Source organism: Felis catus, chromosome X (genome assembly GCF_018350175.1).
Source record: "Felis catus isolate Fca126 chromosome X, F.catus_Fca126_mat1.0, whole genome shotgun sequence".
In the NCBI taxonomy this organism is placed as follows: Eukaryota; Metazoa; Chordata; class Mammalia; order Carnivora; family Felidae; genus Felis; species Felis catus.
The window spans coordinates 118067733-118091569 of record NC_058386.1 but is presented as its reverse complement, the minus strand read 5'-3'; the positions used below and the strand labels follow the sequence as shown (position 1 = coordinate 118091569).

The following is a 23837-nucleotide window of genomic DNA, read 5'->3' as shown; positions in this document are numbered from 1 at the left end:
AGGTGAAAAGGTCACGACCCAGTAGAGATTCTATTCAGAGCCAAAAAGCTGCCGTAGAATCCAGTGTACTTTAGTATATGCTTCTAGAATGGTGACAGTCTTGCCTAGTTGCAAGGCTTACTGTTGATTATACTAGGTTGAGTAAGGGAAGTATTACCCCAAGTTCAATTAAATTAATATGGCTGATTCAAAGGCTCAGTTGGTTTAAGCATTCTCAAGTCATGATTTCGTGGTTCCGGAGTTCAAGCCTGGCCTAGGGTTCTGTGTTGACTGTGTGGAGCCTGCTTGAAATTTTTTCTCTGCCCCAACCCCACTCGTGCTCTATCTCAAAATGTTAAAACAAAAAAAAAAAAAAAAAAAGAGGAAGGGAAAAAGAGGAGAGGGAAAAAAAGCAGGAAAGAAAACCAATGTGGCATGACTTGCTCATTCAAAGGAGCGAAATTTCTAGGGGGATTGCCTCAAACGTGTAGCTACTTTATTCCTTTGGCTTCAGCTGTACTCAGAGCAGGTGAGATGTGTTAGTGTTCTGTAATACAGAATTAGCACAGCTGATTCCGAAGTGTGACCCCGATGCCCGGTGGAGTCTCCCTAACCTTTAAGATACACAAAATTCAGTGGCCCCTGGAAGTCCTTATGGTTTTATGCGCTGGCCCATTTCTGCTAGCCATCTAATCCTGTGTGCAACTTAAACCCTTCAGTCTCTGCTGTGCCCAAACAATTCCACCCCCCACCCCTTCCCCCCCCCAAGCATAAAGTGCAACAATATATACAATGTATTGGAGTATACAGCTGTTTAGAAGGTGTAAGAAGGGAGGCACCATTGCAGCAATGTGCCGGAGTCCTTAAGGTGTTTCTAAAGTGCCCCAGGTGATTGTAATATACAGCCAAGGTCAAGAATCCCAGCTAAAAGTAATGCTGGTATTGTCTAAGATGGTTTCTCTCTCTTTTTTTTTTTTTTTCTTTTTTCCCCTTGCTACATACACCGTACACAGCTTGAATCCCGTTTCTGTATACAAACTTCAAGAGATCTGGGTCTCTGTTTTGTTTACTGCTTCCCGGTACCTAACACAGACCCTGGTACATAGGCGCTCAATAATAATTGTTGAATAAATGAATAAATGAATGAAGGTCAGTGAGTATAGCCAAAGCAACACATTCACAGGTACTTTTAACCTGATAGTAGATATAATGGGATGTTATTTATTTGCATTTCCTGCCTTCAGCTTGAATACATCTCAGAAGTGATTCGAGCAGACATTCTTTCTAAAATAAAAACGTGAGAGTTTGGGGTGAGGTGTTTCAGCTTCCTAAAATCGCCTGCCAGGTTTTGCTCCTCTGTCCTGTTTGTTTTTTGGTTTTTGTGTTTTTTTTTTTTTTTCCTTTCAAGAAGTTTCAGGACTTTCCATATGTTCTCGACTGGTCCAGTGACCCAGAAAGGTTAAGAATCTCTGTGTGAGAGGATGGGCAGCTCTTCTCGTTGAGAGAACCTTTCTTCCTCAAGGTTTCCCTAAGGGTCCTTCAAAAAGTCGCCTTGCACATTTAAAATGGGATTTAGCAGGTAAAAATGTAAACGTTTGATACACCTTTTCAGTTTCATAGACCTTTTCAGTAAGTCATTCATCGACCAATAGAATATCACTTGTGCTTTACAAGCTGGGGAAGTGAACATTGTAAAGTGAAGGAAACCTTGAAGTAGCCCGGATTGTTGGTAGTTTTTAACTGGATTCCCTTGACTCCAGACCGATTTGGCCAATTACAGGAGCAAGGGCTTAAAAGGCTTCTAGTTCCCTCTAGGTGTGATTGATTCTGCAGGTGCGCCAGTCCCCGCTCTCTCTAATTACCGGATTGAAAGCGCCGCTTGCTCAGAAGTGCTAAGCGGTAGCCTCTTGGTTGTTAGGAGCTGCAGCGGGGAAGGGGGGGTTTCAAGCTGGTGGCGGGTGTCCGATGCTCTCAAATTGTTCCTTACAGCTTTGGGGAATAGTCCGAGGTCTTTTATCTTGTGAATTGGTAAAGTCCGGTTTTCAGACTGGTTTTCTCCCTTAGTTAAAATAAACAATGTTTAGGGGCACCTGGGCGGCTCTGTCGGTGAAGCATCCGACTTCGGCTCAGGTCACGATCTCACGGTTCCTGAGTTCGAGCCCCGCGCCGGGCTGTGTGCCGGCAGCTCAGCCTGGAGCCTGCTTCGGGTTCTGTGTCTCCCTCTCTCTCTGCTCCTCCCCTGCTCGCACTCTGTGTCTGTCTCTCTCTCTCTCAAAAATGAAAAAAATTTTAAACACTGTTTACCTTTTGTGCTACTTGTTCAGTACATCAAAATGACCCATCTACCAAATATTTGGAGTTTTTACACTTTGCAAATTACTGTAAACCATCTGTATTTAATAAAAATCAACTCTGTAAAGATAAATGGTTAGGAAATCACTATAAAAACTGGAAAAACACAACAAACATACTTGTATATGAACATAACTAACATTCTTGGTTACATTTTGGATGATGCTGATTTTTTTAAGCGTTCATCACAATATTTCTCATTTTTTTACATAAGCTGAGGTTATGTAAGAACATTTTTGAGCTGTTGAATTTCAGGGAGAATTTGAGGTGTCTAAGAAAACTAGTAAGAATTTGAAAGGATTTTTTTTTTTCTGAGATAAATTTGGTCCCCCTAGACCTGTCTATGCAACCGTTGTAGATTTTAGAATACCTGACTGTCAGGTTCTCTCACTATCCATTTAAATCTGATGAGCACACTCCAGCTTTCAAATAGGACCCTAAAGTGTTTGATTTTAATAGCAGTTTTGCATCTGTCACGATTCATACTAATCTTCCACGACCATGGTTTACTGACCCAGAGGTCTTGAGTATCCTCTCACCTCGAACAGAATCCTCTTTATCATCCACTGCCACTGGTTTTGTGTGAAAGGTGCTTTTCTATTCGAGAGGTAATCTATTTAGTTCTAGCAAAAGCTGGTACTCCTGTTTCAAGTTTTCAGAGTGCGATTCAGAGCTTACAATTCTACATTCCCAGTATTTTAAAAGGAAATGTTAATTGGGCATAAGAAGTTTGTCTTAGAATAATGAGATGTTTGACATGTCCTTTAAAGTGATTCCTGGAGATCTTCTTTTTAAGGCTTTATTTTTAGGTAATCTCTACACCCAACGTGGGGCTTGAACTTACAACCCCAAGATCAAGAGTCAGTCTGCACACTGCCGACCAGGTGCCCCTTGAAATATTTTTTTTATTTTAATACTTATTTTGGGGAGAGCACTAGTGGGGAAGGGGCTGAGACAGAGGGACAGAAGACCTGGAGCCCGACTCGGGGCTCGAACCCATGAACTGCGAGATCATGACCTGAACTGAAGTCAGATGCTCAGCTGACTGAGCTACCCAGGTGCCCCTGAAATCCTCTTAAAGGCGGTATTTTTTTTCCACTGAAATTCTCCCCTCCACATGAACCTTTCACCGTTCACACGCTGCCGGGTGCTGTGGAGACCGAACATCGAGACAAAAATTTGAAGACGGGCAGAAGAAGCAGTTGCCCGTTGCCCCTTCCATTTGACAGCAGTAGCCTTGGACAATTTTCTTAACCTATTTGGACCTCAATTTCCCCATCTGTAGTTTAGAAACCATCCAGGACTTCCAAGGTCCTACTGAGGTTTGTTGGTCTCAGGAGCCTTTTCCAGGACCGGCTGTTCTGGGGTGTGATCTACACATGTGCATTGTTTTTTTTTTTTAAGCTCCGCAGGTGATCCTTCCGTGTAGCCAGGGTGGAGAAACCTAATAGAGCAGATATCTGCACGTTATCAGGGTCAAGGCTGGTCAGCCACCCCTTTTTATAAATAAGGTTCTGTTGTAATGCAGCCACGCTCCTTCATCCATGTACTGTCTATGGCTCCATTTGTGCGTGGAGTCGCGTGGTTACGACAGAGGCCACGTAACCCGTAAAAGCAGAAGTCCTATCTGGTTCTTTGTGGAAGGAGATTTGATAACCTCCATCACGGAGGAATATAGAATCTGAAGTCAGGACTGGGTTTAAATTTTGATTTTTTTTTTTTTTTTTTTTGCCTCTTGTTTACTGGGTGATGTGGGGTAAGTCGTATCAAGTCTGAGCCTTCCGAGTTTCCTCACGTACAACAGGTATGGCAAAGGTGCCCCCGTTGGAGGGTGCTTGTAGGATGATAAGAGATAATGTATTGAATGTGCTTCCATTGAGTCAGGCACGTGATGCTCATGGAATATTCCTCATCTCCTCCCTCACCCCTGCGCGTGCACGTGTGTGTGTGTTTTGTCTACAAGATGAGACTAGCTGCTGAAAGGCTGATTCCCTTCTGTCCTGAATCCTGCAACCTGCTAGGTTCGGCACGTTAAGGTTTAGTCCTGACCTCCCCCAGCAAGTTGGGCCCGCAGAGATGGTGACTATATAGTTGCTACAAAATCCCAGTGGGAGAAAGAAGAAAAGCCCCTTCTGAACTCTACAATAATTCCTTGTGGTACTTAAAGGAGCAAAATTCCAAAGCCAGAAGGGGCTTTCATTTGATAAACACGTGTCAAACTACCACACATCCAGCACTAAGCTCAAGTGCCGAGAACGTAGTCGTGAACAAGACGTGGTCATTCCCTGAAGTGGCTTAGACCATGATGGGAAAGACCAATAAGTAGACCATCAATTACAAAACCATGTGGCCAGTGCTAAGACAGGTAGTGGTAAACAAAGTGCTGTTGGGCAAAAGGGTAGACTAGTTAAACTAGGGTTAAACTAGGTAAAAAAGTTAGCCAGTTAAACTAAGGCTTCGGTTGTTGCGGGGGGCGGGGGTGTTTGGCAAGACTTCTGTGGGGAATAATATTGGGGCTGGGTATTACAGGACGAAGAGTGAATCGGGCTAAGAACAGTGGTGTTGCAGGGAGGGGAAGATGCTTGTGTAAGGAAACGCCCAGAGGTAAAAGAGTACGATTTGTTTGGGATATGAAAGAATTTGGGAGTGGGCAGGCTGGGAAGTTCTGGGCGGTGGTGCTGCTGAGAGAGGAGCTAGATATCTGCGGTTTTGTGCCGCAATTTCCAAAAGTTATGAAGGTCAAATTCCCGTTAAGAACTATTGGCTAAACATGAGCTATTATTTGAAAGCCCTCTCTTCTGCGAATTCTGCCAAGTTGCGTCATCCATGCGATTTACTCTAAGGTCAAGGATAATGTATGTACCCAGATAAAATGCAGCTCTTGATTTTTTTCTCACTTGCAAGGGTTTTTCCCACATTTCTACGTTTTTCTCAATTCTCTATCTCCGTGAAAGCCTCTCCTTTATCCAGTTGCCCATATCGGGGACCCGGGACCTCTCATTTCTCACTGTGGCATCTATTCAGTCGTCAGTAACCAAGCCCGCTATGGTTTTTACCCATTTAATATCTCTGATTGTCCTAGTCCCACCTTGCCTGTTGGAAGACGTCACGGATAGGACTGGGTATGGACCTGCGAGCTGGATGCAGCAATCAGAGGCTCGTCACCCCCTCATCTGTCTTTGGAATGTGCAGTGTGCTGGCCTTCCCAGAAGCTGTCCCAAGGACGTAGCCTTATGGTAGTGCTGTGGGATGGAGGCCATCTCGAGAAGAGACGAACCCAGTTGAGGCCTCTAGAAAAACTCTTAAGATTTGGCAGGCGGGTGCTGAGATCTACTTGTGTCACAGCCACCTAAGACACACCTTGTCAGCTCATTTCCTTGCTTATTAAACCTGCTGCCTGCCCATGTGGAGTGGCTGCCTCTTGCTTCGATCTCTCCCTTAGTCTGTATAGGGGCTGGTTTCAGGTTTCACCCAGGAGTCTCCTGAGGAGCTTGTGAACCAGCAGTCCTTACTGCTACCACTACAAAGAGGGTCTTGACCACTGTCTCCGGATCACCGCCACAGGCCTTCGATTTACAAGGCCCCTCAAGACCCACCTCTTCAGTCTTCCCTGTTACCAATTCTCATTCCCTGCAGAACATCTCGGAGACCAGAGCAGGAGCAGGCAATTAAGTTAAGAGGCCGACGGAGCCGTGAAGCCAAGATAGGAGGGTAGCTTGAGCCAAGGTGGCAGTGGGGATGGAGCAAAGTGGGCCGATTCAGGGGTGATTTTGAAAGTAAAATGAATGGGAGTTTCCTTTGAATAATCTGTGGGGGAATGATGGGGAAGCCCAAGTATTTATAAGAGCCCGAACTGTGGCTTGGGCCGCTAAATGGTTGGCCGTGTTGGTCACAGAGCTAGGGTACGACGCCATGTGCTCCATATTTTCTACTTGACTTTTCTGGTTTGCTCGTTATGCTTCTTAATCCTGTTGTCTACCTGAGAGGCCGACCTTTATAGACTGCATCCACTTGGCTCCCTTATTGTCATCAGTGTTTGGCCGGTTAGAGACTCTGGCAGGAGATCATTGGTCAGAGGGACTGAGAAGTTGGACATTATTCGTCTAGCACTTCCTTTTTGTCCACAGTTTATTTAGTGACTTCATTCCTAACCTAAGATCCGGTTCTTCTAGGGTAGTTTGCTTTCCAGCTGTAGTTTTCTCAAGGTGACAGCTGTGACTTTTTCTTCTGTCCCCTTTAGGCCTGAGAGGGGCAGTATCTTCTCAAAAATGCTGGCATTGGGTACCTCAAGATCCCTTGTTGGTTTCCATAAGCCTGAATACACTCTTTGTAAAGGATCTTTTCTAATCACCCCTTCTTAGAGGCCATCTCTAACTGCTGGGACTTAGAGTGGGGAGTTTGAGGAGCCTTCCAGTGCAGAAATCATGAAAATGTCTTGTTTATAAGAGCAGTTTATTCTTGTTACATTGCTTTTGCACTAGCTTTTCATTAAGCACCCTTTTATGGAATTAAGATTTGTGAGTCATCATGATAACCTTTAAAGGGGAATAACTTAAAGATGAATAATGCATACTCTTTGTCTTAAGGAGTTTATAGTCGAGTAGGAAATTGGACACGTAAAAAACTCGGTATGAAATGGCACGGGGGAGGGAGGGCACCTGGCTGGCTCAGTCCGTAGAGCATGCTGCTCTTGATCTGGGGTCGTGAGCTCAAGACCCACGTTGAGGGGTTAGAGATGACTTTAAAAAAAAATGGCACATGGGAGAAGTAACCAAACCAAAATCTGAACCTAGGACCATCTCACTTGAAAATGCTGTCAGTATTTTGTAAATACCTTTTTTTTTTTTTTTCTTTACACATAGTGTCCCCAGAGCGAGTGAATGAATGAATCCCTCGTGGTACCCTGAGGGGATTTACTTGCTCAGTAAACCTTTTCGGAGGATTGCCTAACTGGACTGAATATTCTGCTAGGTGTAGGGGACTTAAATGGATCCATGTTTGTGAGGAAGTTACAACTGTGGCATTCGGTAAGTGTAAAACCTTTTGATGGTCAGTGAAAGGAAAAGGACTGGTAAGTAGGCTGTCTATGATCACGTGGCTGGTAAAGAGCAGAACTGGGCTTTGAGCTCCCGTTTGACTCAAAAAACCAAACAAAATCAGCTGATGAAATTCCTAAGGGCACAGGAGAGAACAGTTCAGTAAAGAAGACTCGGGGAGCATGGAACCTTTAGGATTAAGGATAAATGGTAGAAGCATCGCGTGCCAAAGTGGAGGACGAAGGGAGCGTGCAGACGAAAGCGAAAGGCATTAGGTACTGGGAGTCCAATGAGGTGTGCTGCTTTCTTCGATTTACTTCCCGATTCACAGCACGTTCTATTTTAAGCAAATTCTTATGTAACACAGTAGCCCCCACCCCCTCTTCCTACTGTGCAAACTGTAGGAGAAGAAAAGAAATGACTGGTCTCTGCTTTGAAGGATTTTTGTGGGGGAAAAAGGAAAACCACCTACATAAGCTAATCGCCATGGGAATGTCAGAGATGGCTGGAGATGGAGAGATGTTTAAGTTTTGCAGGGGAAGAGGGGAAGAGGGAAAGAAGGCTGATCCAGGTAGAGAAGTAGTGACCCGACGGCCAGAGGCTTGGAGGTTTGTGACTTGTTGGGCTAATAGCCCCTAATTCCATCATCTTGTCCTCCAGCTTTAACCTCCATGACACTTACCCAGGCAAGATATTTACAACTGTGCAAAAAACCTTAAAGTTAATTTTATAGAGGTCAAATGAGTAGATGAACAGAATTAAATTAGGCAGGAGATTAAGGGTTGAGACTATGGTGTACTAATGAAGATTGGAGTTTAAAATTAGATCATGTCCTGTGGGGCAATGAGAGAAGAGGCCAGGTTCCCTAATTGAAAGTGCTATGTATAGCGGCCTATAGGCAGCAAAGTAGATTCCGCAATGTAGATGTTCGAATAGCTTTGCTTATGTTAGGTGGTGATTGCCCAAACCTGTCTGGGGAAGTAGTTCACAGGTTCTAGCTCTTTCCAAAAGAAAAAAAAAAAAAGTTGAATAAAACTCCGCATGCAAGCATTGTAACAACTACTTAAAAGTAAGTTCAGACCAAGCTTTTTATTTGTTTTCCAAGCTAACTTTTTTAACAGCATGTAGTCTTCTGATAAATTGTATTATATAACTTGATGTTCTATGTGGACTAGAATTAGGTTTGTTTTCTGATCTCTGAAGGTCAGTAAAATAGATGTAGTATATTTTTAATCTGAAGTAAAGTAGTTGGGGATGGCTGAACTGCAAGCTGGGTAGGACAGAACATCATAATGAGAGATGCATTATAGTCCGTCAAGAGAGATTTGTGATGGGAAATGGTTAGTGCAAAGGCAGGTTTTGTTGATTGAATGCTTTTAAAATAAGGAGTCTTACCACTGTTAGTAATGCAAGTGGCCTTCACCAGGCTGTTGCTCTGGAATTGTCACGAACATGAATAACGCTGTCTGGCGATCACTATACCATCTAGGACACCATTATCACGCGATTCTGGCGAAGACCGCTTTTAAGCCCTGTGGAGAGTGCTTGTGATATCTTGATTTGAAATGTGAATGAAATGTAATTTGATTTTTGTTGATTCCTTTAACGGAGTCTCCTAAAGAATGAAACCTGCCTTCTTTGTGCGTGCGTGTGTGTGTGTGTGTGTGTGTGTGTGTGTGTGTATTTCAGGGGTAGAATTTAGTGATTCATCCCTTACGTGCAACACCCAGTGCTCATGACAAATGCCCTCCTTCTAAACATGTTGAGGTTACAAATGAGTCGTGGTGAATGGAATTAATGAAATAGCTGCATCTGAAGAGGTGATTCTGTCTGTTCTCAAGTATGTGCTAGGAGTCAGGCACTCCGATTTTCACATAGGTAATTATAACCTCATGAAAAGGGTTTAATTATCTCCTTTGACCGATAATGAAGCTGGTTGAGAAAGTAAAGTGATTTGTTCAGGGTCACACAGCGGTTAAGCTGAAGGTAAACCTTGCTCTTCCATATGCTCTGTGTTCCTTAAAATCGCTAGGACCACCGTGCGTTGAGAAGAAATGAAGGCCAGATTATATCCAGTTAGGACCTATCAATCCAGCATAAGGGATTAAACTTAGAAAGTAGAAAATCTATGTAATTTGTTTACAGTACCTCTTCTGCTTCCTTCATTGAGTTGCTTAATAATACTAAAGTTTCCAATGTAGGGACCAAATTCAGGGCAATTAGAAGGTAAGGATTTCAGGATGCCACATACTTAATGTGACATCCATATGGTCAGCACTTACCAAATGTGTCTGTCACAGAGTTGGCTATTGAGTTCACAGGCACATGTTACCTCACTTAAGAGTTTAAGAACAGGGGTGCCTGGGTGGTTCGGTCGGTTAAAACATCTGACTCTTGATTTTGGCTCCGGTCATGATCTTGCAGTTCGTGAGTTCGAGTCCCACATCAAGCTCTGTGCTGACAGCTCCCTCTCTCTGCCCTTCCCGTGTGCTCTCACTCGCTCTCAAAATAAAGAGTTTAAGAATAAAATCATAAAATGTACACATTATAAAATCTATTTTATAGATTTTTAAAAATGTAAAACATTCTTTGGCCATAGTAATGCAGAATCCCAAAGTTTGGCCATTGGGCTATAGTTTGTTTACTCCTGCTCTTGGTTCACGGAAAGATTTCAAGGAAAGAAACTCCAACGTCTCATAAATTTGGTTACATACATCTAGATAAAGAATTTCTATTTATCTAAAAGCCACCGTAAAGGAAATGGAAATGGAAAACGAAACCACAAACTTGGAGAAGATATATACAACATGTGTCTCCATAACAAAAGCCAAGGGATGTGGAACATCATGACTCAAATGGCTGGTGACAATATGAATTGATACAACTTTGGAGAACTCTTTGGCGTTATGTATTGAAGAGAGCACATTCTATATGCTCTGGATTCTGTGTGTGCACGCGTGCATATACATACGTGTATGTATATAATATAAAATTTCCCAAAAAGCCCTTGTGCAGGTGCTTCCAGAGACCCATAGAGAATGTTCAAAACAAGTTATTTGTAAAAGCATGCAACGTGAAACCAGACAGATGTTTACTAATAACTAGAATGGGTAAGTACTTGTGTGGGATGCTTACATAACAGACAATGAACTATATAGCTTAATGCATCAGTATGAATGTATCTGAAAATATTGAGGGGAAAATTAAGAAATGCAAGAATATATTTAGTATGACATAGTTTCTATAAAAGTAAAACAACTAAGAAATATTTTAGCAATACAGAACACTTAGAGCAATTAACACAAAATCTGGGATAACTAAGGAAGGAAGGTTATGTGATCTAGTTGGGTACTTCAAAGGTCCTAGTAATACTTGAAAAAAAATTATTTTTGAGAGACAGCAAGAGAAGGGCAGGGAGAGAGAATCCCAAGAAGGCTCCGCACTGACTGAGCACTTCAATTGCTCAGCAATACAAAACATTTAGAGCACGGGGCTCGAACTCCTGAACCGTGAGACCGTGACCTGAGCTGCCATCAAGGGTCTGAAGATGCTTAACTGACTGAGCCGTCCAGGTGCCCCCCTAGTGGTACTTCTTAGTGGACTGATTTTATTTTTGGACCTGAGGTACGCAGAGTGAAATCATTACTTCCTGAAAAATTCTCATCGACCCATGTGTGCATGGTTCGATCTATGAATTGCGTATGAATAAATACTTATGAAGCCCTCATTCAACACAAGAGGCAGAAGAATTTTGATCGTAACATCCCGTATTGTGTGCCCTATCCTATCCTCCTGCCTGTGCCTTTAGATCAACCTATTTACAGTGTTTACATGCATGTGCATATACATACACATATATAGGCAGAATATGTTCAATCGTATATTCTAGAATGACAGTTTTTACTTTCTAAATGGAGACTCGTGCTGGGACTCACATTTTTTTCTTCAGTACCATGCTGCTAATACCCTCTATCCTTTTGCTAAGGGTTTTCATGTTAGATGAGGTGACACTTCGTTCACTTTTGATCACTCTTTAATATTCCATTTGGGATTAAATCGTAGTTTATTTTCCTGTGGGGCAAACGTTTTCCCATTTTTCTTCCTTCCACCCTATTTAAAGTCTACATGTGTTACATAGGCTTATAGATGTATTTAGTAAGTTTTCAAAGCGGGCCGTATAATATTTAAGGTCATTATAAGGTTTTGCGTATTAAGTGAAAAGTTTCAGGGTATTTAATGGGTGTACTGATTTACGTACGGAAAAATAATAAATGGAGAAAGCTGCACATCCAGAAGAATACACCAAGGGCTAGTGGAAGTAAAACAGGAATACTATTTGAGAAACCCACAGGATGTGCATATAAGGGTGTGTAATGGGTAGTTGGGTTGACTTAGGACTTACACATACACTGTCTCCGCAACCAGCGGAATGGATGCGCTCACGCTTGGAAAGTGTGTGGGCAGAGGGCCTCGGTGCGAAACTCTAGACCAACTGGCATTTGTCTTAAGTTTGTTTATTTTGAGAGCGGGAGCAGGGGAAGGGCAGAGAAAGAGGGAGGGAGAGGATCCCAAGCAGGCTCCACTCTGTCCGTCCAGAGCCTGATGTGGGGCTTGAGCCCACGAACCACGTGATCATGACCTGAGCCAAAAATCAAGAGTCGGAGGCTTAACCGACTAAGCCACCCAGGCGCCCCTACAGAAACTAGCATTTTAAGAGTAGATTGTAGGAGTGAATCTGGCAACAAAGATTAAGAAATAACTCCCATAGAAGCTGGCAGAAAATCTGGAGTGTTTGCGACTGTGGACATATTTTTGGTGGTGGCGGTGGCAGCAGACTTGTTAATGCGATACACGTGTGTGCATACGTGATCAGGCCGTAGGAGGCCTGGAGCCAACTTTGTGTCTCTTTGTAAGTAATCGTTTTTTGTTTTTTTATTATTTTTACTAGGTGACTAGAAGTCTCGTTATCCTTAAAATTCAAAAATTGAGCCGTGCTATGTGTAGGTGTTCATCTGTTTTGATTTTGCCCTTTGAATTTGTAACGCTGAAGTCTTCATTCAAGAAAGCGATCTTGCAATGTTTGCATACCGCTTCTGTTATGATTGTTCTAGTGTCTTCTACAGAAACCTGTTGAGAAACCTCGCGCGGACCGCTAGATGGAGTTTCTGCAGTAATCGTTTTGTTCTGCTGCTGCTGCTGAAGCTTATGTGCTGGTGTTTTGGTTTCCCGAAGAGAGGGTTTGCTTGTTTTGATGAAAGGTGTTAATGACTCACGTGATTTCGTTTTCAGGAATAAGTGTTTTTCACGAGTATGCTCTTACTCCTCCTCAGTGCTACAGCATAGTTTTTCTAATTCTTTCGTAGTGAATTTCCTCAGGGCCGCTTCCTAGGTCCCTCTCCCTGCTCACTTCATTCTCTTCTCAGTCTATCCACGCCTGATTTCTCCGTGTAGATCCCCTATCTGCTTTCCTTTATGCTTTATAGTTCTGTATTCTGTGATTTGGATTTTGTCAGTGTTAAAGTGACCCTTTGTGAATTTCGCTTAGCAGGAATTGTTCAGTACGAGACAGGTCAATGCCACTGTTTTGTTTTTTTTTTTTTTTTTTTAAACCTCTAGTGCTGGGGCATGCTTCCTTGACTCCCTATTCCACTGCCTGGTCCGCCAGATACTGGAATGGGGGTGCAGGCAGCCTCATTTAGCTCGTCACCTTAATTCCTCAGAGTCCTTACACCGTATTTTTTTCCACATGCTCCTCATGGTCTTTCCAAATACATTTATGTTATGAAACCTAAACGAGCGTTAAGATTTGCCACTATTTTAGTTGAATCGAGCCTTTGATTTGCTGTTTCATTCTTGTACAGATGATGTATGTGGCTCTCACACAATCACTGCGTCTCCTATTCCATGGCCTGTGAAGGTGTTCATTAGTTTTATAGGCTTTAGAGGAAAGAGAAACGTTAGAGCAGGGAGCAGCTTAGTTTGAAGATTGAGCTCTGAACTATGAAAGGCAAAAGGCATCCTCTCAACAGATGAAATGGACAGAGTAAGCAGGGAGGTAAGTTCATCTATAAACGAACACACGCTGATAGAGTTGTCTAGAGGAGAATACTATTAAGACGGCGTTATGGAAGAAGGTATTTGTAAGTGATACAATAGTTTTAATGTCTTTAACTCCCTGTGACCTATGATTTGAGGGAAATCTTGGTTCATTAAACCATTACGCCATTCGTCTCTGACTTTGGATGTGAGGCATGGAATAACAAGGTTTATATAAATGAGTGTGTCTGAATGGGCTCTTTCTTAACTCTCTGACATTTGGGAGACAAATCGTTTCCCCAGCGCTCCTTGAGCACACCTTATTTCATTTCTAGAGCTCCTAAATCAAAAGAGGATCAACATATCCTATTTCATTATACTGTGTTAATGTTAACTGCATGTAACAGGCAAGCAATTTTATGCTGTGTACTCCCTACCCTACTGTCAGGCACAAATGGAGATCTCATAAACCAATGTGGACTTTTTTTTAATTTGCCAAATATTAGCTAATGGAATCATGGGATCATAAAACAGAAAGGACCATAGAGAGCACATCTGTTCCAGCTATATCTCTTTGGGCAGGTTTAAGCGGGATCTGTCCATATTTTGCTTCAAGTACTCTAGGAATAAACAGTAGAAGTGGTTCCTTTCTCCAGGGCTTCTGTGCTTACATAGCATGTTTTTATTAGATCTTGAAATGTTTAGTTTTTCCCCCCCCCTTACACCTTAAAACAACGTCCTCTGTTTTAGTTACTGGGAATCTATAGAAGCGTACATTATCCTATATTAACTTTTCATAGTCCGGCATACCATCAGATTCTTTAAGAACTCCTCACGAAGCCCATCATCCACCCCTTCAGTTATTTTTATTGCTGTCTTTGGGACACGTTCCTATTTTTCTGTAGACTACTTTGGCAAAAGAGACCAGAGCTTTGGAATCGAAGACAGGTCTTCGTGAAAGTTAGGACCTTCACGTTAGCTGTGTGCCATTGAGGAAGGTTCTTAACCCGAGCCTCAGTTTTCATATCTTTAAAATTGGTACCCACTTACTGAACTTTGAATCCTAAGTATTTTCAATCCACTTAAAGCCACTTAACCCCCAGAAGGAAACTCTTGCATCTACTTTAGAAGGAATACAGAGTTCGTCACTCTCGAATCCCAAGAGTCTCTAAGTGATCTGTCAGAGTCGGTATAGCTGTCTTGAGTAAGGAAAACACATGATGGAGGGTCCAGTGTTGTTTGTAATTCCCGGGCTTCTGTTGACTGCTATTTTTAGCAGCGTCTCTCTCATCACCTGTTGATAAGCTCCGAAGAAGGATGGTTGGCATCTTGACAACCTGGTGTCTTAATACAGAAGATCCATCAAGATCTAAAGGACACAGGAAAACATTCGGGAATCTCAAGCATAGCGATGGGGACCGTTCATTCCAGAGGTGAATGCACGCGGGTGTGGCTTTTCTAGATTCACAAGCCGAGCATCCTCGGGGGCCTTGAGCACCAAGAGGCTGTGTCCTGGGAGACTTTGGCTTCAAGTCCTTCCCGTGACCTCTGGGATTCCTGCTGCTTGCTGTGCTGCAATATGAACATGAATTCGTAGTGTCTCCGCTCCCACGCTCCCCTGGCCTTGCCAGCTTTTCTGTGGCTGCCAGTTTCAGTGAATGTGAACGGCACCAAAAATAAAACTAATTATTACCAAGGATCAGAGAAGCCGAGAGACCCAGATAAAGGAGAGGAGAGAAACTTTCCTCCAGTATAATGGCAGTAAAAAGAACAAAACAGACAGGGCTATCGTTTTGAGGTAAACCTAGATCTTATGGAAAAACAAAGGTGCCCGGGAGAAACGAGATGTTCCATTTAGCAAGATTCCCGTTGATTAATCCTTATACGTGTTGAGGACTTTACATTGCTTTAAACGCTTTGGTAGTCAAAATCTAACTTTACACTCGTGATCTCCCTACTTGTGGGTCAAACAGAATTGCACAGATCTTTTTTGCATGTATAGACTCAGGTGCAGAGTTAGGTGATCTTCCTAATATTTTGAAGGTAGTTATTATCCATGTGATTTGAGCAACTTTGACCTGCAGAAGGTGTGTGTACATTACACATAAAAAGTACTGATGGGCGCCTGGGTGGCCCAGTCAGTTAAGTGTCTGACTTCTGGTTTCGGCTCAGGCTGTGATCTCTCCCAGTTGGTGAGATCAAGCCTTGCATCAGGCTCTGTGCTGGGGGGTGTGGAGCCTGCTTGGGATTTCCTCTCTGCCCTTCCCCTCCCCTCTCCTGGACAGAGTAAGCAGGGAGAGAGTAAGCAGAGTAAGCCCTTCCCCTCTCCCTCTCCTGGTGAGACAGACACACACACACACACACACACACACTCTCTCTCTCTCTCTCTCTCTCTCTCTCTCTCCCTCCCTCCCTCCCTCCCTCTCCTACTCCCTCCCCCTCCGAATAAACAAACTTAAAAAAAGTACTGATGATAAAACATTTCTTTCTATAATTTGACTCTTGGGACCCAATGGGCTAGGCGTGGAGGATGGGGAGGAATATCCTGGCAAAATTCACAAGGAAGGGAAATAGACTGAGAGGGAGTGAAACTTTTTCATTGGACAGAAGACCAGTATTTGCATGCATGAAATGAAGTTTATCATAGTACTTGACCTCCCGTAGTTGTGAGGATTAAACGAATTAATAGATGGGCCTAGAAGAGTGGCTGGCTATAGGAGAGATTCATTAGCTGCAGTATTTGTGATTGGTCTTGTCTGGCACCTGGGTTTTTACACCTCCTTTAAGACCACTGGGCTTTCGTGAATCGAGCGCTGTTGTGTATGTTGCTGTGGTACAAAGCCAGGAGTCGTACGGTCTAATTTTTGTACTCCTAATTCTAGATAAGTCAGCAAAAAATGTATTTTCTCAGCATTAACCGTTGGAGTCGTCATAGCAGGGAAACTGGGTTCTGAAGTTAGCCTTACGGCACCTGGTAGTGCTGAAGATTAAATGCACGATGTGTGAACGTATTTAGCGCCATGCCAGGAATGTACTAGGGGCTCAATAAGCAGTACTGTCATTTCCTGCTGTAAATCCTGGTCTCTGCTCAGCCAGCAGCCTGTTCTCGTATCGAAAGTTGTAATTTAGGGGCGCCTGGGTGGTTCGGTTGGGCCGCCGACTCTTGATTTCAGCTCAGGTCATGATCCCAGGGTTGTGGGACGGAGCCCCGTGGCGGGCTCTGTGCCTTGCACGGAACCTACTTAAGATTCTCTCCCTCTCCCTCTGCCCCTTTCCCCTGCTTGTGTGCTTGCTCTCTTAAAAAAAAAAAAAAGTCCTGATTTGTACACTTGATAGTTACTTAATCATGCAGTGTACTATAGGGGAGGAAAACTTTTCTTGGCTCTTGATGAGCTGGTCTAACTACTTAGTTGACAGAAGACAGATTAACGGGAGAAGGAAATCAAACCAATTTAATTGCACATATATGGGAGCCCACAGAAACATGGGCTCAGAGGAGACCAAAGGAGGCAGCATTTTACATCTTTAAGCAAAGAAACAAATATCTGTGAAGAATTGGCCAAAGGGATTTGGGCTTGGGGTAGCTGCAAGTGTAAAGCCCTGACAGGTTTTTTGGTTTTGTTTTGTTTTTTGGTAAATGCAAGTGCCTGACTTCAGCTTTGATGCCCAAGTGTCCACTTCAAGGACGGCGGTCCCCAGGAAACACACTGCCAGGCACAAAACTAGATCAAGAGTGCGGCTGCCTCCACCGACCCAGGCTCCTTTGCTTTAGGGCTCTTGGTCGATGTCAGTAACTAGCCATTTGGACTGCCAGTCTCTTGTTCTTCCCGTGTTTTACATTCGCCAATAAAGAGGGGGGCCCTGAAACCCTAGGCCCCACCTTCAACTCCAATAGAAGCCAGACCCCAGGCTCATGTGCCTCGCTTTGCCTGTGATCTTGCCGTGTGGCCGTAGGTGTGCTGTGTAATTTTCAGGTCTTGTAAGCAAGAAATCTCTATTTTTCACATTTCCTGATGGTTGTTGCTGAAGGACACGTCATCATAATCAAAAGGGTTGAGGGGCGCGTGGGTGGCTCCCTTGGTTAAGCTTCTGACTCTTGATTTTGGCTCAGGTCGTGATCTCCCGACTCAAGTGTTCGAGGTCCGTGTCAGGCTCTTGTGCTGACAGTGTGGAGCCTGCTTGCAATTCTCTCTCTCTCTCTCTCTCTCTCTCTCTCTCTCTCTCTTTCTCTCTCTCTCTCTCTCTCTTTCTCTCTCTCTCTCTCTCTTTCTTTCTCTCTCTCCCTCTCCCTCCCTCTCCCTCCCCCCCTTTCTGCTCCTCCTCTTTTTCTGCCCTCTCCCACCCCCCCCCCCCCAGAAAAAAAGAGGGACGCCTGGGTGGCTCAGTTGGTCGAGCATTGGACTTCAGCTGAGGTCACGATCTCATGGTTTGTGGGTTCAAGCCCCACGTCGGCCTCACTGCATCAGTAGAGAGACCGCTTCAGATTCTGACTCCCCCCTCTGTCTGCCCCTTCCCCGCTCATGCTCTCTCTCTCCCTCTCTCAAATACAAACAAACATAAACAAAATCACAAAGGTTGGTCCAGTTGTAGCAATGGTTTGCAAAGGGGAGATGTCTGGCAGATAGCGTTAGTATCAATAGGCTGAGACTGGCACGAAACCGTAGCAAATGAATGAAGAAATCCTGCTTTTTATATAGCCTTCTTGGCCCTGAACTCCCTATCTGGCTATAAGGATGTCTTCTCCATTCCGGGTGCAGGGAGAGTATCCTTCCCATGTGAAATTTCCGGCATTCAGGGGCTCTAAAGAGGGTCAGAGTGTTCCCTGTTGCACTGGCTGTTAAGTAACGGATTCAAAATAACGAATGTGGCCTCTTTTGGGGGAGGCCTGCCCTGAGTCCCATCGGTACTGTGTGTTCACGTGATAAAGGATAGTAGATATTCCAGGAGTTTGTAAATGTCTGGGGAGGCATCTTGTCGGAGTTGAGTCTTGAGGGATAGATTAATAGTAAATGAGGCAGTGAAGGCTTGAAGGCATTCTGTTGTTTCTTTCCTCCTTTGGAAGGTAGGTTTAGCATTGAATTTTGTGTTCTTCTTGAAATACACAGTCTACCTTACGAAAAATCGTCATTTTGTTCACTGAGTAAATTCGAGAAAGATCCCTGGATGAGTGGATGTTTACAGGTGAATTTAGTCGAAGGAGGCCACCCATATTCTAATGTCAACGTTCGTGTCCAGCCTCACCTCGTTCCTTCCTGGACACCTGGCTCTCTGCAGAGCACAGTTGTATTTAATCTGTCTGAAAGTACCCTTGGCTTTTTTTTTTTTTTTTTTTGGCCTTTGAACCAGCTGTTGCATTCATTTATAATTTCCCACTCCTACTTTGCTCTAGAACCCAATCCTACCCATTATTTTTTAATGTTTAGTATTTATTTTTGATAGAGACCGAGCGTGAGCAGGGGAGGTACAGAGAGAGGGAGGCACAGAATCCGAAGCAGGCTCCAGGCTCTGAGCTGTCAGCACAGAGCCCAAGGTGGGGCTCGAACCCATGAACCGTGAGATCATGACCAGAGCCAAAGTCGGACGCTTAACCAACTGAGCCACTCAGGTGCCCCTGCCTACCTGTTCTTTGAAACAGATTTGTGGCTTGCCGTTTCCAGAAGTTCGCGGCTGCTGTGGACTTAGCCAGAACAGGTGCCACTTAATGCTGCCTAATGAACTGTCCCCCATACCGACTTTGCTATTTTCCTGTGAATATCTTCTCTCAGTTTTCTTAGGGTTAAGCATTATATTATCATCTTGGTATCGCCCAGAGCACCGACGTGATCGCGGCACTGCAAGTATCCCAAGAACAACACCTACTGCTGCTTATGTTCTGTGACCTTACTTAAATGAACTCCTTTAATTTTCCCTGTGCCCTAGGATAATTTCAGAATATCTATTTCATAAGGTTACTGTGAGAATTAAAGGAGTTAATTCCTATGAAAGTGCTTAGAAAGAATGCGGAACATAGAAAGTGCTCAGTAAGTTTAAGCATTAATTAACATAGTCCAAATGTTACAGTTCTAAATGCTGAGACTCCGGCAGGCTAAGTAGCTGGCCACAAAGTTTCCTAGCTTGTAAACGGCACAGTCCATATTCCAACTCCAGCTCTTTTGCTCCAGAGAGCGTTCTCATCAACGTGAACTACTTCTCTTGATATTATTTTGATGTCTGGTCATTTTAAATTCAGCCCAGAAAGAGCTCTAGGCAATTTATGGTTAATTTCTGCTGGAGCTGTGGGCTTTCTAGGTTACTTACTTGTGAGCAGCATTTAAGGTTGACCACGTTTCCCATTAAAACCTATTTAAATTAAGGCGAAATGAGTGGACACCAAGTCACAAATGGAAACCACGATTAGTTTGTGTGAAAATTGTAAAAAGTAAAACAAATGACACCTAGGGGGTAAACAGACTTTAAGATGAACTCCAGTGATGGCCGTCCTGGTGTGCACACCATTGCAGAAAACCTTTCATTAGAGTTTGAGTGGGACTTGTGCTTGCTTCTAACCAAGAGAATGTGGTAAGGATGATGGGATGTTTTTCCTGCGATTGCATAACGTTACAGAAGACTCTTGCAGACTGACTCTATTTTGTACTACCGTTGACCTTGACCAGAGAAGATGCCATGTTGTTAACTGCTTGTGAAAATGGCTGTGTGGCAGGGAACTGTCGGGAGACCTTCGGAGCTGAGAGGCGAGAGGACCTCTAGCCATATAGAAATGAACTTGGCCGCCAGTCTGAGAGTGCTTACAGATGGATTCTTCATTGCACTTCCAGATAAGAATGCAGCCCAGCTGAGATGGTCATCATAGCTGGTGAGCCTGAAGCAGAGAACATAGCTGCCCCCGATGAAGACTCCTGCCAAACTCAAACTGTGAGGTAACAAATATGTGTTTTAAGTCATTACGTTCATGGTAACTCATTCCGTAGCAATATATAGCTGATCCATGTAGTGATGGTGAAGATTCCAGGACGGTAAACTCCTTTGCCAGGAATTGAAATCACTAAAACAGTTTAGAGTGTGTCTTTAGGAAGCTTGCAGTTGTCTACACTCTCTGACTCGGGAATGTTGCTCCTAAATATTTGTTGTGAATGATCAGGTGTGCATGGTAGTCTCTGTAATGGGAGACAGTGGTGTAAAAAAAAAAAAATGGAGCGAATAAGGTTTTTCCCAAATAGGGGTTACTTAAATAATGGTGCAAGTTTGTGGACTTTTCACACAGTTATAAAAAATGATTGGGTAGAAGTATTTGTATCGACGTTGACATGTTCATGGTACACAGTAGAAAGTTGACACAACAGTACGTATAGTGGGATTCCATTTTTGTAAACGTGTGTGGTAGGGTAGCTGTTCTTCCTTTGTGTGGTCTTTCTCTAATTGCCACTGTTAACATTCTGTCCTCTAGTAGGCTGCCGGGAGACCAATGTGTACGTCTGGCTGCGTGTGCTTTCCGAGGCAGCGATACAGGGGGCATGCACCCATATTCTGGATCCACACTGGCCCGATGGTGGTGATTTCTGTGAATAATATGGTCTCTACATAGATTATGTCTGTGGTTCTCTAGAGCGGCATTCGTCTTTGCTTCGGATCCTTGCATAGAGCATTGTCAAAGGGAGTTTGTGTCTCCCTGGAGCCCCAATCCTTACTATACATGCGTCGCACCTTGTTCTTGGTGCAAGTGCCATCTTAGAGATGAAGACATTGAAGGTTAGAAACATCAAGTGATTTGACCAAGATGGCAGGGTTTGCACATAAACCTAGATCTTGCTGGATCCAGGGTTCGTGTTCACAGTCCAGAGTTCATCGTCTCCGCCACTCTGCTATGCTGGCCAGTTGGATATACCTACGGAATAGTTGTCAATTCCTTTCTTTTTCCATTGACACTGCTTCAGTCTGCATTCTTCTCCTTTTCATAGATGGTGCTAAAGTGTGGAGATAATTTTTCTGGCTCTGGTCTTCGCTACTAGTTTTTCTCTTTTTGTTTGGTTTTTGTTTATTTTTGAAAGAGTGTGTGTGTGTGTGTGTGAAGGGCAGAGAGACAGAAAGAGAATCACAAGCAGGCTCTGTGCTGTCCGCGCAGAGCCAGATGCAGGGCTCGAACCCATGAACCACGAGATCGTCACCCCAGTTGGACACTTAACCGACTCAGCCACCGAGGCCCCCCACTACTTCTGATTTTGCAGTGGCACTGTCGATGGAATCTTCCTGAAACATTGCTGTGCTAACGTGTCTATTCTGTGTAAAATGGGGAGGAAAGAGTGGTAGCCATGCACTAAATTACTATCTTGTGCCACAGGCTCTGCTAGGTGCTTTACTCCTGAAAATAAAGAGAAACCAGGACAGGAGGTAACTTCGTTGGTGAATTGATGGGCAATGATGAGCCCTAATCAGTGGCTCCCCTTTACCCAGGCTTCTTTACAACATGACTTTAAAATTTCACCTGTGGGGGAGGAAATTAATTTTCCTTCAGGACTCTTGGCTGAGAATCCCCTGTGGTAAAAGGTGGGTTAATTAGGAGGGAAACAGAAGTCTAATAACATGTATACCTCCAGTATCAGTGGGGGAGACAGACTCTGGAAAACTGAGCAATTCCCCCAAAATGGCCCAAGCCACCATAACGAGCTCCGGGGCACCTGGGTGGCTCGGTCTGTTAAGCTTCCGACTTCGGCTCAGGTCATGATCTCACGGTCCGTGAGTTCGAGCCCCGCGTCGGGCTCTGTGCTGACAGCTCGGAGCCTGGAGCCTGCTTCGGATTCTGTGTCTCCCTCTCTCTCTGCTCCTCCCCTGTTCATGCTCTGTCTCTCTCTGTCTCAAAAATAAATAAACGTTAAAAAAAAAAAAATATCAGCTCCTGGGGCGCCAGAGCGGCTCAGTTGGTTAAGTGTCTGACTCATGATTTCACCTCAGGTCATGATCTTATGGTTCATAAGATCGAGCCCCGAGTCGGGCTCTGAGCTGACAGTGTGGAGCCTGCTTGGATCCTCGTTCTACCTCTCTCTCTGCCCCTCCCCTGCTCGTGCTTGCGCCATCTCTCAAAAAAATAAAACAACTTAAACAACTTTAAAAAAAAAAAAAGCTCAAGATAATCCTTAGGCCAAAGAGGCTTATTTTGGAGTGGCAAATTCTGTTTCTCTTCACATCCATCAAGAGGTAATCCTCCCTACTCCTTAGATGTGGGGTGGACTTGTGGCTTATTTTGACGAATAGAATGTGGCAGATTTAATGCTGTGTCAGTTACAAGCCCTAGGTCTCAAGTGTCCTCAAGTGCCTCTACTCTTTCTTCTGGAATCCCATTCTTGTCACAGGAACAAGGTTCGGCTAGCCTCCTAGGAGATGTGAGACCACACGAAGGCAGAGCTGAGTCAGCCCATTTGCCCTAATTGAAGCACCAGAGACTGGAGAGAAAGCACAGATCGGCAAAACTGCTTACGTGACCCACATCTGGCCACAGATCCACGAGGGAGCCTGGCCAAGATCCGAAGAAACATCCAGCTAAGCCAGGTTGCAGAATTGAATTAAATAGCTGGTTGTCTTTTCAAGCCGCTGTGTTTTTCATAACTTCCTGTTGTCTACAAATGACCAAACTCCTTCCCGTGAAATAGGACGTCTTCCACATTTTTGCCACGATCGAGGTTTAGAGCCTCAATTCGAGTCCCCCTACCCTCCCATCCCCAACACTTTAAGCCAGTGTCCCTGCAGTGTGGTCCAGGGACCAATCTAGATCTACTGAATCAAAAATGTTGGGCAACAAATTAAGAAGATCTTAAAAGTTTCTCAAGCTGCATCCCAGTGCTGTTGAAACAGAATCTTTAGAAGTGGGACCTAAGAATTTTAGTTTAACTCCAGAGGAGATTCTCCTGGGTCTGATTCTTGTACTGCAGTTGGAGAATCAATGTCCTAATCTCCTGTCATGCTCTTCGCCAAGCACTCTGAGTTCTCCTAGGTCTTTGGTCATGATGTCGTACTCTGGGAATGTTCCGTCCGTGCTTCCCTACCTGGTGAACTCCTTGCTGAAGTCTGATCGCCAGTGTTTTCTTCTGTACCTTCCCTCGACACTCTGAAACTAGATTGAATTAATTCTTCATCTGTGCCCTCCTGGGTCTATGTGCACAGAGGGTATAGCAGCCTTCACGTTTTTAAAACTTGTTTACACATTTGACTTCCCTTCGTTACTGCCATTCTCGCAGGTGGAAACCTTGATCTTTTTTTTTTTTTTTTTTTTTTTTTTTTTTTTTAATACCACCAGAGCTGCCTTCGCTCCTGGTAGGTATTCAATAAATGTTCCTCAGGTTGAATTAAATTGACATTATTCCTAAGGGTTTTCTTTAAATGGCCGTTCACTGTTTTACTTGAAAAGTTGTGAATTCCCAAAATATAAGTGTGAATTATTTTGGG

At 43.9% G+C, this 23837-nt stretch overlaps 1 pseudogene; it reads left to right on the top strand.

The window, feature by feature from the left end:
* The window catches only part of LOC123383259, a 166433-nt pseudogene that overhangs the window by 1319 nt on the left and 141277 nt on the right, over positions 1-23837 (top strand).